Raw genomic sequence first — 14,380 nt, forward strand, 5'->3', positions numbered from 1 at the left:
CTGAGCTCCACCCAGGCCAGTGTGGATGCAGCAAAAGTCTTTCTATCTTTCCCCAGGAAAGTCCTGCTTCTGTTAAGCCACTACTGCTGGTCTTGAGTTTCTCAGGACCACTGGTCTCATTTGAAGAGGCAATAATGTCTTAACCTGTGGTTTTATAAAATTGCTAGGGGAATTGAAAAATCCTAATTCTTTTTTATCAGTTAAAAAATCTCAAAAGAATAAACACGAATGGATTCTGAATCTGTGAGGAATTTCCTTCACGCCTAGTAAGGCCTCACAATTTTAGGACCCCACTGTTATGGTTTGAGTATGAAGTGCCCCAACCCCCATCCCGGAAGCTCCTGTTCATGCAGGAATGTTCAGAGGTGAGATGAGTCATTATGAGAGCTGCAACCTAATCAGTCCATCCTAGTTTGAACAGACTGGGTGGTTACTGTGGGCAGCTGGAGGAGGTGGGTCACTGGGGATGTGTCCTGGAAAGGTACATCTTCCTGGTGATCCCTTTGTGGCCAACTCACCTCCATTTTCTGACCCTTCCACAAGCTGAGAAACTTTCCTTTGATGGGTTCTTCCCCTGGGATGTTCTGCCTTAACATGGGCCCAGAGAAATGGAGTCTGCCATTTAGGGACTGAGACCTGTGAAATTGTGAGCCCTAGATAAACTTTCTCTCCTCTAGGTTATTCTTGTTGGTTTCAGCAATGCAAAAACTGACAAAACCACCCATTTAATTTTAAGCTGATAATATAATTAATGTAAAGTAGTTCTAGATAAATGGAGAAGAAAATTGGAGGCTACTCAAAGGTATGAATCTCAAACGAAGACATTTGGATTCTGGTTAGCGGGAGGCTTTGGGGCCTTTACATCTCCTCCAGTGATACTCTAAGACTTATGAGGGTCTCCCAAGAAGTGCCAGCCTTGTCATGACTCACAGAGAAAGGACAAAAAGTCTTCCCTCCCTCACCAGCATAGAGTCCCATTCTGTCATCAACAGAGGGCACGAACAGAATCTTAGGTTGATTCCAAAGAGGAGACAGAGTGACATATCTGCTTCCTTTTGCAGAGGTGGGACAGTGAGGTATGTCCTGTCCTCCTTGATGGTCTGTGAACAGTCAAGATATCTTCTTGTTTGATATAATAAATGGAGTAACAGAAGAACTTCATCAAGCTGTCTTAGTTTGTTCTCTCTAGTATAACAGAATAGCATAAATGAGTGACTTAAATAATAAACATTTATTTCTTATACTTCTGGGAGCTAGAGAATCCAAGGTCAGGGCACTGGTGGATCCAGTGCTTAGTGAATGCTTTCTTTTGGCAGACGGCTGCCTTTATGCAGAGATATCATCTCTCTCATGTCTCCTAAGGGCACTAATCCCATTCAGGAGGGCTCCACTCTGGTGACCTAATTACTGGCTAATGTGCCCATTTCCTATTACCATCATCTTGGGGATTAGGCTCTGACATAAGAATGGGGGGGGCGACAAACATTCAGACCACAGCACAAAACTACTGCTAAAGGAGCATGCTGGTAATACTGATGGCTTCTCTTGATTGGCTACTCTAGGCTGGCATTGGACTGAATCCTTTCAGAGAACTCTCTTACTGAGTCTTTACAACTCCACCCAATAGGCACTATTCATGGCTTCCATTTTGCAGAAGAGAAAATCGAGGCACAAAGAAAGCAACTTGCCTGAGTTTATACAGATAGTAGGGACACAAGATGATTCAAATTCTGTTCTTTCTGATTTCATGACACTGTACTGAACAGGGAGATGGGAGCCGGGCTCTGGTCTGAGATCCTCCACCTATTTTGTGATACAGGTCCTCCAGTTTCTCACCTGTACAGTGCTGTGCTAAGGGTAAACCCTATTGGTGTGCTAATTCTATTAATGTTCAGGAGGTGAAGCTGTAAAGTCCTCCTCAGCTGACCTGGGAAGAATGACTTGGTAATCCTCTTCTCATGGACGTCTGGGTCCCATAGCCATCCAAGTTCCACTTGTTTTCCTCCTGCGTGGGGTTGTTGCTGGGCTTCTTAGATCCAGCAGGCATTGGGGGACCCCTGAAAGGCCTCACTCTTGGTTCAGCTCTGTAAATACGTATTTAGGGAGCTTTAATAACGCATATTATTGACCACATAGGCTTGTAGAGCTATTTGTGTGTAAATCCATATTTAGTACACTATTGATCCATACCAGGCAGCCAAAACCATATTAATTTGAATGTGAAGATTAAAAATATTTTCTAAAAGTTGTTGCAGAGTATAAAAGTGTTGATGTTCAATTTCTAACTGCCTAATGTGCTTTCCTTTCCTTTAGATGGCTCCTTTTAGCTGACTTGACCCCTTTCTTTTCCAAGTGGCTTCTCCCTCCCTCTCTTCCAGAGTGGCTGTGTGCAGTGGATGCTGTGGTGAGGCCCCATTTGCCCCTGTCAATACCGAAGTACTCTCTTCCCCAGCAGCTGGAGTGTTGCCCATGGATGGTGCTCTACTGAATCCCTCTGCAGAATTTGCCCTCAGCTGAAAAGGACCTTATCCACCTTGTGGATACATGCCTGTGGATACACCTAGAACAATCTAGGTCATGGCCAATGCTGGGGACAGCTGATGGTGGGTCTGTGTGGGGGTGTAAGGGCCTTCCTGGAGTCAGAGCTCTCCATGTGATGGACAGGAGCCTTTAGGAAGACTGCTTCACAGGTCAGCTCCTTGCTCTGCCCAGCAGGGCTGTCCCTTTCTCCACTGGGAATCCCCCCCACAAATCCCTATCCCGAAGTCTGTTTTCTAATAAAACCCAAGACACCACCCAAACCTGGAAACTGTTCTTGACTCCCTCCTCCTCTTCTACCATGTCATCAAGTAACTTGTCTGAATCATAAGGAAATAGAAAATCTGAACAGATCAATAACAACTAAGGAAACTGAATCAGTATTCAACTCATTCCCACCAAAGACGCACGGGACCTGGAAGTTTTCCTGGTGGCTTCTACTGAATATTTTAAAGAGGAATTAATACTTTTATCCTTCTTAATCTCTTCTAAAAAATTAAAGCGGAGAAAAGACTTCCAAACCCATTTTATGAGGCCATTATTTCCTTGATATAGAAGTACAATTGATCATTATTTTTTAAAAAATCAAAACCAAGGAATTAAAAAATAAATAAATTACCTTATTATTGGAAAAAAAGAAGTACAATCAATCAACAGATATATGAAAAAATGTTCAACATCTTTAGAACTTAGAGAAATTCAAATCAAAACTACTCTAAGATTCCATCCACCCCAGTCAGAATGGCAATTATCAAGAATCCAAAACAACAATAAATGTTGGTGAGGATGTGGGGGAAAAGGTACACTCATACATTGCTGGTGGGGAATGTAAACTGTGCAACTATTATGGAAAGTGGTATGGAGATTCCTCAGAAAACTTGGAATGGAACCACAGCTAATTGACCCAGCTATTCTTCTTCTTGATTTATACCCAAAGAATTTAAAATTGGCACATTATAGTGGTGCAGCCTCATTAATGTTTATAGCAGCTCAATTCACAATAGCTAAACTATGGAACAAGCCTAGGTGCCCTTTAACAGGTGAATGGATGAAAAAAATGTAATGTGTATATGAATATATATATATATATATATATATGAATGATGAAATATTACTCAACCTTAAAGAAGAATAGAATTATGGCATTTTCTGGTAAATGTATGGAGCTGGAGAATATTGTACTAAGTGAAATAAGCCAATCCAAAAAACCTAAAAGCTGAATGTTTTCTCTGATATGCAGATGCTAATTCATGATGGGGTGGGCTGGCCGATAGGGAAGAATAGAGTTACTTTAGATTAGATAGAGGGGAGTGAAGGGAGGGGAGGGGGCATGGGGGATAGGAAGCACCATAGAATGAATCAGACATTACTACCCTATGTACATATATAACATACAAACCAGTGTGATTCTGCATCATGTACAACCAAAATGAGAAATTATAATTCACTAGAAATGATGCATCAAAGTGCATTCTATGTCATGTATAACTAATTAAAACAAATTTAAAAAAATTAAAGAAAGAACACAATAAGAAAAGAAAAATAGTGGCCATTATCCCTGATGAATATTGATGCAAAAAAGTCCATACCAAAATATTAGGGAACGCAATTAAACAGAACCATGATCATAAATGGGATTTATACTCATGATATAAAAATCAACATCCTTTCATGATAAAAACTGAATAAATTAGATATAGACGGGATGTATCTCAACATAATAGAGGCCATGAATTACAAGCCCTCATCTATCATCATAGTGAAAACGTATTCTTTAAGATTAAGGCAAGGATGCCCACTCTGGGTTTTTGTTTTGGAGTTGGGGGGAGTGAGGGATCTTGCTATGTTGCTCATGCTAGTCTCAAATTTCTGGGCTCAAGTGATCCTCCTGCCTCATCCTTCTGAGTAGTTGTGACATGCACATACCATTGTGCCTGGCTAAGGATGACTTAGAGGGGCATCTGCAAAACCATGGATGAACCTAGAAAACATTATGCAAAGTGTAATAAGCCAGGCACACAAAGATAAATACTGCATGAGCTCACTTTTATGCAGAATCTAAAATAATCAAACTTGTAGAAGCAGAGGTGATTGCCAGGGTCTGGGAAGATAGGGTAGGGGAAATGGAGAAATGTTGGTCAAAGAGTGGAAAGTTTTCAATTAGGGTGAATAAGTTCTGGAGATCTGTTTAGAGTGTGATGACTGTAGTTGATAATAATGTATGGAATATTTGAAAATTACAGATAGTAGGTTTCAAATATTCTCAGTAAATTTCCCCTTTCCCTGCTGGACAGGTGTCACCTGCACAACACCCCTGACAGGTGGTCCAACCTCCACTGGAACCCTGCAATGATGGGAGGTCATGACCTCAACACCTTTTATTGGTGAACTCATATTTTTATGGAAACGCTGTCATATTTTACCTTCAACTTCCATGGATCATAGTTCTGCCCTTTTGAACTTGGCATCAATTTATCAGTAAGATTTAGGCTCACGGTGCGGTGGGTATGATGACGCTCAAGGGTTGGCATGTACACAAACTAGAAGTAGCCAGAGAGATTGTCCTTGATTATGTCACTCTCCAAGAGGGGCTCCACTCCTCAGCTTCCAGGTGGGGCACAGCAGGAGGGAAATGAAAGTAGTGCAGTGTTTAGAGTCAGGCAGGTGGTATCAGGAATTAGGGGTCTTTTTCCAGATTGGAATAGACCCTGGCAATGACTTGTGATGATGATAATAATAATAAATACTAATATTTGTTGAGTGACTGGCAAAGCACTCTGCTCTGGCTGGTTTCTCTGTGAGAAGCATTGATATCATCTCGGAACTTGTTAGAGATGCAGCTTCTCAGGCTCCATCTCAGATCTGCTGTATCAGAATCTGCATTTTAATAAAAACCCTAAGGTGATTCATATATAAATCAAAAGTAGAGAACTGGTCTAGAGGATTCCAGAGTTAAGACAACAAGACCAATTCCATATACCTGCCACTGGGCGGATGATCCACTTGGAAAAGAACTAGTGCAGCCAGGGGTGGCCAGGAACAAGGGTTTGGTAGGCAGGGCTGACTCCTTGGCAGTCCCCCAAGTGTTGAAAGCAGCTGAAGTGTCAAATCCAAGCAAATTTCTTCATCTATGGTCTTCAAAACCATCCCTGTCTTGGTCACTCTACCCCAGGGAGCATGTTAATGTCTCTCTTAAAATGTAGAGTGTATATTTAATAGAGACTAACTTTATAATTACTACATTGTCAGTCTACTATCTTCTTCATGCCAATCAAATCCAAGGAATGTTCCCCCCTCTCCATGAAATGGCTGTTTAACCAGGTCTCCTGTTCCTTCATTTGCATAGTAAATAAGTATCTTCATTACAGATGTTAATTTTCATTTTGTTAGTTGTATATATATTTTTGGTACCCACTTAAAATCATTTAAAGTTACCTCTTTAAATTAAATTAAATATAATCATTTGCCTCTGTTGGCAAGAGAGTCTCAAAGGACAGGATGAAGGAAAGAATTCTGTGACCTAACACTATATCCAGATGGATCTTTCAGGTGATGCAGACCAGGTAAACACTCTTCCTGAGGCAGTGTTCCTGGAGCCCAGAGAGCAGCAGTGCAGGGCTGCCCAGGCCACAGCTGTCCAGGCTTACAAGGGGCATTTTTCAAGGGACCTGTTCCGTCTTCATCCTGTCATGGGAGCAGATGAGCTAAACAGCTGGTTATAATCATTGAGCTCATGACAAATTCTTAAAATCACTGCTTTCTCTCTTCAATGTGTACAACTTTAAAAAAATGAACTTTTAATTTTGTACAGTTTCAGTTTTACAGAGATGTTGTAAAGGTAGTAGTACAGAGAAAATTTGTATCCCACACCCAAATTCCCCTATTAACATCTTTCAACATGACAGTACATTGTCACAAGTAAGGAACCAACATCACTATAGCAAGAATGTATTTCTATTAACCAAACACAGCATTTCCTCAGAATCCTAAGTTTTCTCCTAGTGTCCTCTTTCTGTATCAGAATCTCACCAAGAATGTCACCTTACATTTAGTTGTCCTCTTAGGCTCCTCTGGTCTGTCACTGTTTGTTGGGGTTCCTTTTTACTTTGATGACCTTGATGATTTTAAAGAGTACCAGTCTGGGATGTTGTAGGATGACCCTCAATTTAAACTTGTCTAATGATCATCTCATGGTTACACCAGGTTTATGGGTTTTTGGAGTTTGGAGAAGGCCACAGAGGTGAAGGGCCTTTCTCATCACATGGTGCCATCAACTTGCTTGGCACTGATGATGTTGACCTTGAGCACCAGGCCAAGGCAGTCTTTGCCAGTTTCCTCCACACACAAGTCACTCTTAACCTATTCTGAAATTTGCCTAGGAGCAGCACAACAGTGTCCTGGCTCGTGCTTTTCAGAATCTACCTTCCTTGTGCCTGAAAAGCGGGATGTTTGAGCAGGTGCAGTTTTGTGACTCATGTGTCACTCACCATTGATCCCTTCAAAAGTTGATCAATCATTTTCTGATTACATTTGCAACACCTTTCAGAATTCAGGGATGTAATAAATCTTGGGAAGGATACCTTCACACATTTAATTTGTTTATCTATTCAATGTATATTTAATATCATTTGTGTTCCAAGGTCTCTCCTAGGTTCTAGAAAAAGATAAAAAAATAAATGTATAAGCCATAGCCCTTCTCACAGTAGGCCAGCCATATAAAAACTCACCAAAGCTCCAAGTGCTGGTGTGTACCAGGGCAGGGGAAGTGAAATCTAACAGGGTGAGGGAACTTCCACCCAGCCCTCAGGGTAATTCAGGTTCTGGGGTGGTTAACATTGCACAGGGCCCACAGGCTATAAACCACCCTAACAGGCATAATGGCTTTCCTGCCTGCACCTGAAGGGGCTCATTGCAATCAGGTAACAGCTCTTGCAGATGCCTCCAGCATTAACTATGGGAACATGGCTTTATGGCCCTGCCTGAATGATCTACATCCTGCTCCCGTCAATGGCAATTTCAGCAGTGATTCGGCTTTTGTCTTTTGTGCATGCGTATCTGCAGCACCCTGAAAACCTCTGGCATTAACATGTGAAGGGGGGGCGGGTCACAGCTTCTAAGCTGGAGATGAGTAGGTTTGGCCTCTGAGCTAGGTGTTGTTAAGAAATAACTCTCAGGAGTTAAACTAGTCAGAAGGACAAAACTACCCCTTGAATCTGCATTAATTCATTCATTCACTCATTCATTCATCCACTCATTCATTCATCCACTCATTCATTCACAAGTCCTTAGTGAGCCCTCTGCTTCCCAAGCACAATTCTTTGTACTAGGAATGCAAAGAGAAAAGGGACACAGGTCTTTCTTTCAAACATCACAGGTGAGAGAGGGAGGCAGATATAGCAGTATGCTGTGACTGAGAGAAACTCTTCAATACAGGAATTTTTTGCATATTTACCTTCTTCAGAATCCACATACCAAATGAAATAAACCAGGGCTCTCTCCTCTTTTAAGCCTTTGGAGAGATCATTTCTTATCACACAGCAGTGAAATAGACACAATTAACTCAGGAAACCCATGTGCTTTAAGGGATTGACACCTAGACCATCTGTTTTGAGTCTCAACTCTGCCCCAGAGCTGTGTGACCATGAGAAAATTATTCAGACTTTCTGGAGTTTCTATTTCCTTATCTTAAAAATAGAGACAGGAATAATTCCTGACTCACAGGGTCATAGTGAGGCAGGACACACATGGCACATGTCTGAGGCTACAAGAAGATAGGCCTGATGGGAATGAAGGTGCTCAGCAGGGATACCTAGGAAGCTAGAGAGATGGGTGGGATCTGATAATTAGACTTGGACCTGAGGGGCAGGGTGCCCAGGGAAAGCTTTTAGGCAGGGGCAACGTAACAACGGGGGACTTCTTAGTCTTAGGTAGAAGGCTCATGATTGTACATTTCTATGGGTTCAAGGAAAATTACACTCAATCCTAGCCCCAGACCCTAACTAGCCCCAGGATCCTTCTTCACTGCCTGTTAATAGCACTGATCAGTCCTCAGCAACCCCAAACTTCTCCCATTAGCCCTGCAGCCACTGGGGACTGACCAAGGCCAATTCCCTCCTTGGCACAGACTTTCTTTAGGTGAAGGTCTCAGCCTGCTCATGGGAAATTCCTCCCTGATTTTGTGTAAGGCAGGCTCCTTGAAGTCTGTTGTCAAAGGAGTACACTTAGGCAAGTCGTGTCTTTACCAGGTTTTGGCAAATTTCACTCTAACACACAAGGGGAGCTAGTGTTTACTGGATATGTGGTGGGTGAGATGGTTAGGGATTTCTCTAAGCTAGACGCCTTGGTTCCATTCTTCACTCCTGTGTCTCCCCCGATGAGATACTCCTGCCAGTTAATGCAGACCTTCTAGTATTTTTTGGATAGATACCTTATTTGTCCTCACCTGCCTTGATCTTAGTTTGTTACCTAACTAAGGTGGGTTACTACAGCCACCTCTTACCAGCTTTCCCAGTAGCAAGTCTTGTCTCCCCTATCCATTCCTTGCTCCACACCCAAATGAGCAATATCCATGTCACTCAGCAATTCTGAGACACTTTAAAAGGACAATAATCCTGTTGAGAGTTTGTTGCTTCCAAGGTGCCAATGAGAATCTTGGAAGAGCATTCCGAGTCTTCTGCTAGTTTGCTGTAGCAGAAGATGGATATGAATGAAGTTTCTTTTCCAGAGACTCAGCTGAGCCAAGATGTTTGGTCCTGGTTAAAACTGAACATGGCTGGGTGGAGCTACAATTTATCATTGGACTTAGCCTCACAACTGGCATTAATTTTTCAGATCTCTCTCCTCCTGACCCTTATTTGAAACCAGAATTTAAAGGGGAAAGTCCTATGTCCAAAGTCCTGGACTTTGCCAAGCAAGTCAGGCTTTTGGTGGGAGAGGGGCTTTGTTTGCTGATGGGGTAGGGGAGGAGAGAGTATCTAAAAGCAGAATTGGGAAGATATTAAAAATAGATTTTGCTCATTTCACAGTTTTCCTCTGTATCATCTCTGAGCCTTTGTGGTTTGGGCTCCATTTTTCATTTCCTACCTCATACTACTTCTTATAATGAAACAAAGAACGAGTTTTCCATCCAAGTCCCCATGTGTATCTGTTAGGAATGTCTCTAGCAGCAGGAAACAGACTCTTCCCCCAGTAACTCAAAGCACAGTCTTTTATTGAGCACTGGTAAATGGCCTAGAGACCTGGAGGGTGGCAGTTCTAGGCTCCTCGTGCCTGGCCCTTTCCATCCTCTATGTGGTGCCCTTTGGTCTTCATGTTTGCTGCCCAGTGGCCAGAGGACAGCCCTGTGCTTTGGGATCCACATTCTTACAACAACACCCCTCCCCAAGATGGCAGCCATGGGTGGGTAGTAGGCTTAGTAGGGAGGAAGAACATTCCTGAAGCTCCCTCATGACTTTCCCTTACACCTCCTCAGTGGCCACTGGGTCACATGGCCATCCATGACTGACAAGGTCCTAGGGAAGATGTGCATCAACTAGGAGAATTAAGATACCTTGACCAGGTCAGAGGGAGCCTGGCTGATCATCAGAAGTCAGGCATGAAGCTGCCTGACAAACCCTTTGTTGAGCTGGCGAGAAGGGAGGAGTTGCTGGATGGTTCCCAAGTCTGGATCACCCCATCCTCCCCTCCATCCCATTCTACTCTTTCTCCGGCTCACCAGCTGGAGAGCTCTTTTAGCTATTGGTGGGCATTGGTTATTCTTATAAAAACTTTGGTGAACTTTGTCTGTTGGCTTGTCTTCCCATTTATCCTAGAGGGCGAAAGTAGTAACATTAAAATATTCATATGTTTGTCTTATTTCTACACCACCATGTTCCAAAATGAGTGTATGAAAAAAAATAGATGGCACAAAATCTCAAAAAAAAATCAGTAAATGAGAAAATTTGACTTTTGGATGAGGAGAATATTCCAAATGAGGTTAATTACCTACCACCTCCGCTCAAATATGTGTGCACTGGGGCCATGAATTGACTCTGAAATCCCTGGCAGGCCACACTGAGAAGTCAAGGTGATGTGCTCTGGGTTTTATGATGTCCATCCATGAAAATCAAGCTTCAAGCTTTCCTGGCACTGAGACTGGAAATAAACTTCTCCTGTGGATTCTTTCAAAAAACGTAGTAGATGATAATCTAAGCTACGTCTTCTCAGTAGAACAATGGGACACATATTGGAATTGTCCTGAAATGGTAGTTGGTGGCCAACACCTCAGTTCATTGTAGTTAGAACGTTTCCTCAATGACACCAAAACAAGTGGTCCATGCACCCGGATCTCTGACGATTCATCTCAGTCCAGGAAAACATTTCAGAACATTTGGAACAGGGGTCTTAAACTGGCCTTTCTGAGGCCTATGGACCCTGAAAACTGCATGTAAATTTTTGAACAGATGTTTATGCACATTTTTTTTCTGGGGTGAGAAAAGTTCAGAACCACTCAGTTACAGAAATAGCTAGACCAACCTCCACAGATCACCTCTTAACTATCAGTATTTGTCTCTGAATGTTTTTGTCCAGGAGTTTGGAGTGATACTCTCTAACAAGTCCATGGAATCAGTGATATGATGCTGCAGATCCAGGCAGCCTGTTGAATCGGCTGGAGTTTATGTCTCCCAGTGCCAAGATGCCCAGTGGGTTTGCATGTTTATGTGGAAGGCTCACTGTTTGTCGAAGAAATAAACAGAAGAGGCAGCCCTTCAAGGATGAGAACAACCAATCTGTCATTCAGGTGGTTGACCATGAAGTGCTATGGACTCAGTTGCCACCCAACGAAGAACTGGAGCCAGCAGTGGGGGAGAAAGATGGACACAAAGTGCCTCTGATCAGGTGGATTAATGGGAGCCAGCAAATAATCTCTAATCAAAAGAGTCTCTAATCCCTGAAGAACCCTCATGCTCTCTCTTTCCTTTTTTATTTATGTTTTGATTAGTTTTATATTTTTTTCTTGAGTAGAGATGAAATAGGAGCCATTATCCAAATGAGGCTTGGTAAGGTGATTAGATGTTATTTACAGAAAGGGCCGGGGGCAGACAGAATCCTCCACTGGACCTTGCGTGTACTCAGCAAGATATTCCTTTCGTTATCAATGTCACTCATTCTACAGTTGCAAGAGGCCACCTCCGGTGTGGTGAGGAGGGAGTCCCTCGGTTCAATAATCACTGATTACAGGAACTTGAAAAGTTGGTCATTTCCAATACAGCCACTCTCAGGGGAGCTGTATCTAATGCAAACCACAGATTTTTCAATCAATCAATCGGCATATATGTATTGATCGCCTACTACGTGCAAGGAAGATTCACGAGGAGCAGCAGATGTGAAGTCGGCTCAGCTTCCACAAAGCTTTCTGCGGTGGCAGTGTGACCAGCATGGCTTCCCTCACTATTACATGAATTTGGAGAGCCTGAAGATCTTGGTAAAAAGCAGATTCTGGTTCAGGATATATCTGAGGTCGTGCGTGAGAGCCTCTTCCTAACAAGCTGGGGGGATGCGCTTTGTCCTCTGGTGGACAACCACAGATTGCCCTGAATGAAGAGCTGGGCAGCACAGGCTCTCGATGAAGCTGTGACATTAACTAGCTGTGGAACCTTGACCAAGTCACTTCACCCTGAGCCTCAGTTTCTTTTCATATAAAATCATCAGGTTTCTTTGGTTAGGTTGTGTGCTGCACAGACCCTCAAGGGCACCTCTGTCACCGAGGACAGGTGAATAGTTCCCTTCAGATTCATGTAGGACACAACACATGTTGAGCTCCTGAAGGGGCCGGAGCAGGCAGTGGATCTTAACCTTGGCTGCACACTACCATCATCGGCTAAGATTTTAGAATGCTAATAGCTGAGCCCTGTCCTGGGCATCTGTCTTTTTGGGGATGGGGTACCTGGGATTGAACTCAGGGGCACTTGACCACATCCCTAACCCAATTTTGTATTTTATTTAGAGACAGGGTCTCCCTGAGTTGCTTATTAGCACCTTGCTTTTTGCTGAGGCTGGCTTTGAACTTGGGATCCTCCTGCCTCAGTCTCCTGAGCCACTGTGATTTCAGGTGTGTGCCACTGAGCCTGGCCTGTCTTATTTTTTAATGATCCTCAGAGATGAGATGATTCTTAAAGTGCACCCCAGGTCAAGGTTCTGTGATTGTCTTTGTGACTCTTAGAATGCTCACAGAACCCTTAGATTGCTAGACTCTAGCATACCAAAGAAGGGAAGGATTAGTGCCCAGCAAGGAGTCTGGGCTTTCCTGGAGGAAGTTAGCAGGTTTATATGGAGTGACCTGGAGGGTGAAGCCATTCTAGGTGTGGCTATGTGCACACAGGTGCAGAGGAAGGGATCCACATTCCCAAGGCTTTGTTCATGTAACATATTTCTATCTGGGCTGGTTCTGTGGATAGATCTGCAAAGAGACAAACCAATAGCCACAAGTCTTTAGTCATGTAGAATGGAAAGGGCTTTCTTGGTCTCATTCAGATTGAGGGGCTGAAGAAGAGGCCACAAACCTGAGCAAAGAGGAGTCCCTCATGTCCTGGATGTTTTTAGCCCAGGCTTTATGGAGTCCCGTGATCCAGCTCAGTTGAGTCCTGAGAAGAGGGGATGAGGATTGGAGGGAAGAATGGGCCAGGGCTGTGCCTGCTCTGTGTCCCTTGTGAATGGCAGGCTCTAGGATGCTATGATCACACCTGGTTAGAATTAGCTTGAAGCAGACCAGAGACCCTCTACCAGATGACCCTTATCATAATTATATATTTGTAGCATATAAGTTCCTCTTTTCATAGAAAGCTTTATAACAGAATATCAGCAAAAATTTCTACAAAAAAAAGTCAATGTGGGATAGGACTTCCTATTTCTTGTGAGGACTAAGTTACACTGTCTTGGCAAAACTAAGTTTGGCTGCAGACTTGATGTCACTTTTACTTTTGTTGTAAAACCTCTGACTCATCTAAAAAATGGGATTAAAAACACTTTCTGTGAACTCAAGGAAAAAAAATACTTTTATGTAGACTCCTATAAAAATGTAAACCTCCAAGCCACCCCCTCCTTGAGTATAAAGTTCCAAGAATTTCCAGATTCAAGGTCCAGAGAATCTTTCAGGCAATAATCCCTCTGGACCCTGCAGTCAATAAACCTGTTTCCTGAAAATTCCTCTGTGTCCAGACTCCTCTGTCCTACATCAAGCTGTCAGAGTTTGTTGGTGGCTGGTTTTGGACCAGATGGTCCTGCACTTATGAAGCCTTGATATAAGCTTCTGCACTTAGGTAGTGGTTCATTTAAGTCTAAAAGACACATTCCTCTTAATTTTTTTTCTGTCAATCTACTCTTTCACTCAAAGATCTTTTCCTCTGTCTGCACTGTCTTTTAGGTCTTGGCCTGGGGATTATGACCCATGAGTCCCAGAAGGACCACCTCGGCAGGGGACTATGTGTCCTCCCTCCCGCCCTTGCCCCAGTCTCACTCCACAGGAACCCTGCACTCCATGGGCCTTTTAACTAAAACATCCTGCTGGCTTCCCAGTGAAGGTGGCCTCCCAAATCCATCCAAGGAATGTGATTGATGGCATTGCGGAGGCATGAGACAAAGAAGCCCTCTCCGGTTTTCATATTAATGCTGGGTTATCTCCCACAGTATTGATTTTTTGTTTGGCTTTTGAAATTTCTCTTCTCTCTTTCTGAGCCATTTCTATAAAAATGAAAGGAGGTGAGGGATGATGGCGCCTGGGTTGACAGGCTCTGCTGACTTGCAGTATTAGCTGCTGTTTTCCATTAGGTCTTTCCAAGCCTGTCAACTGCCTCTTCTGGGCAGA

This window comes from Ictidomys tridecemlineatus, chromosome 13 (genome assembly GCF_052094955.1).
Source record: "Ictidomys tridecemlineatus isolate mIctTri1 chromosome 13, mIctTri1.hap1, whole genome shotgun sequence".
NCBI classification, from domain to species: domain Eukaryota; kingdom Metazoa; phylum Chordata; class Mammalia; order Rodentia; family Sciuridae; genus Ictidomys; species Ictidomys tridecemlineatus.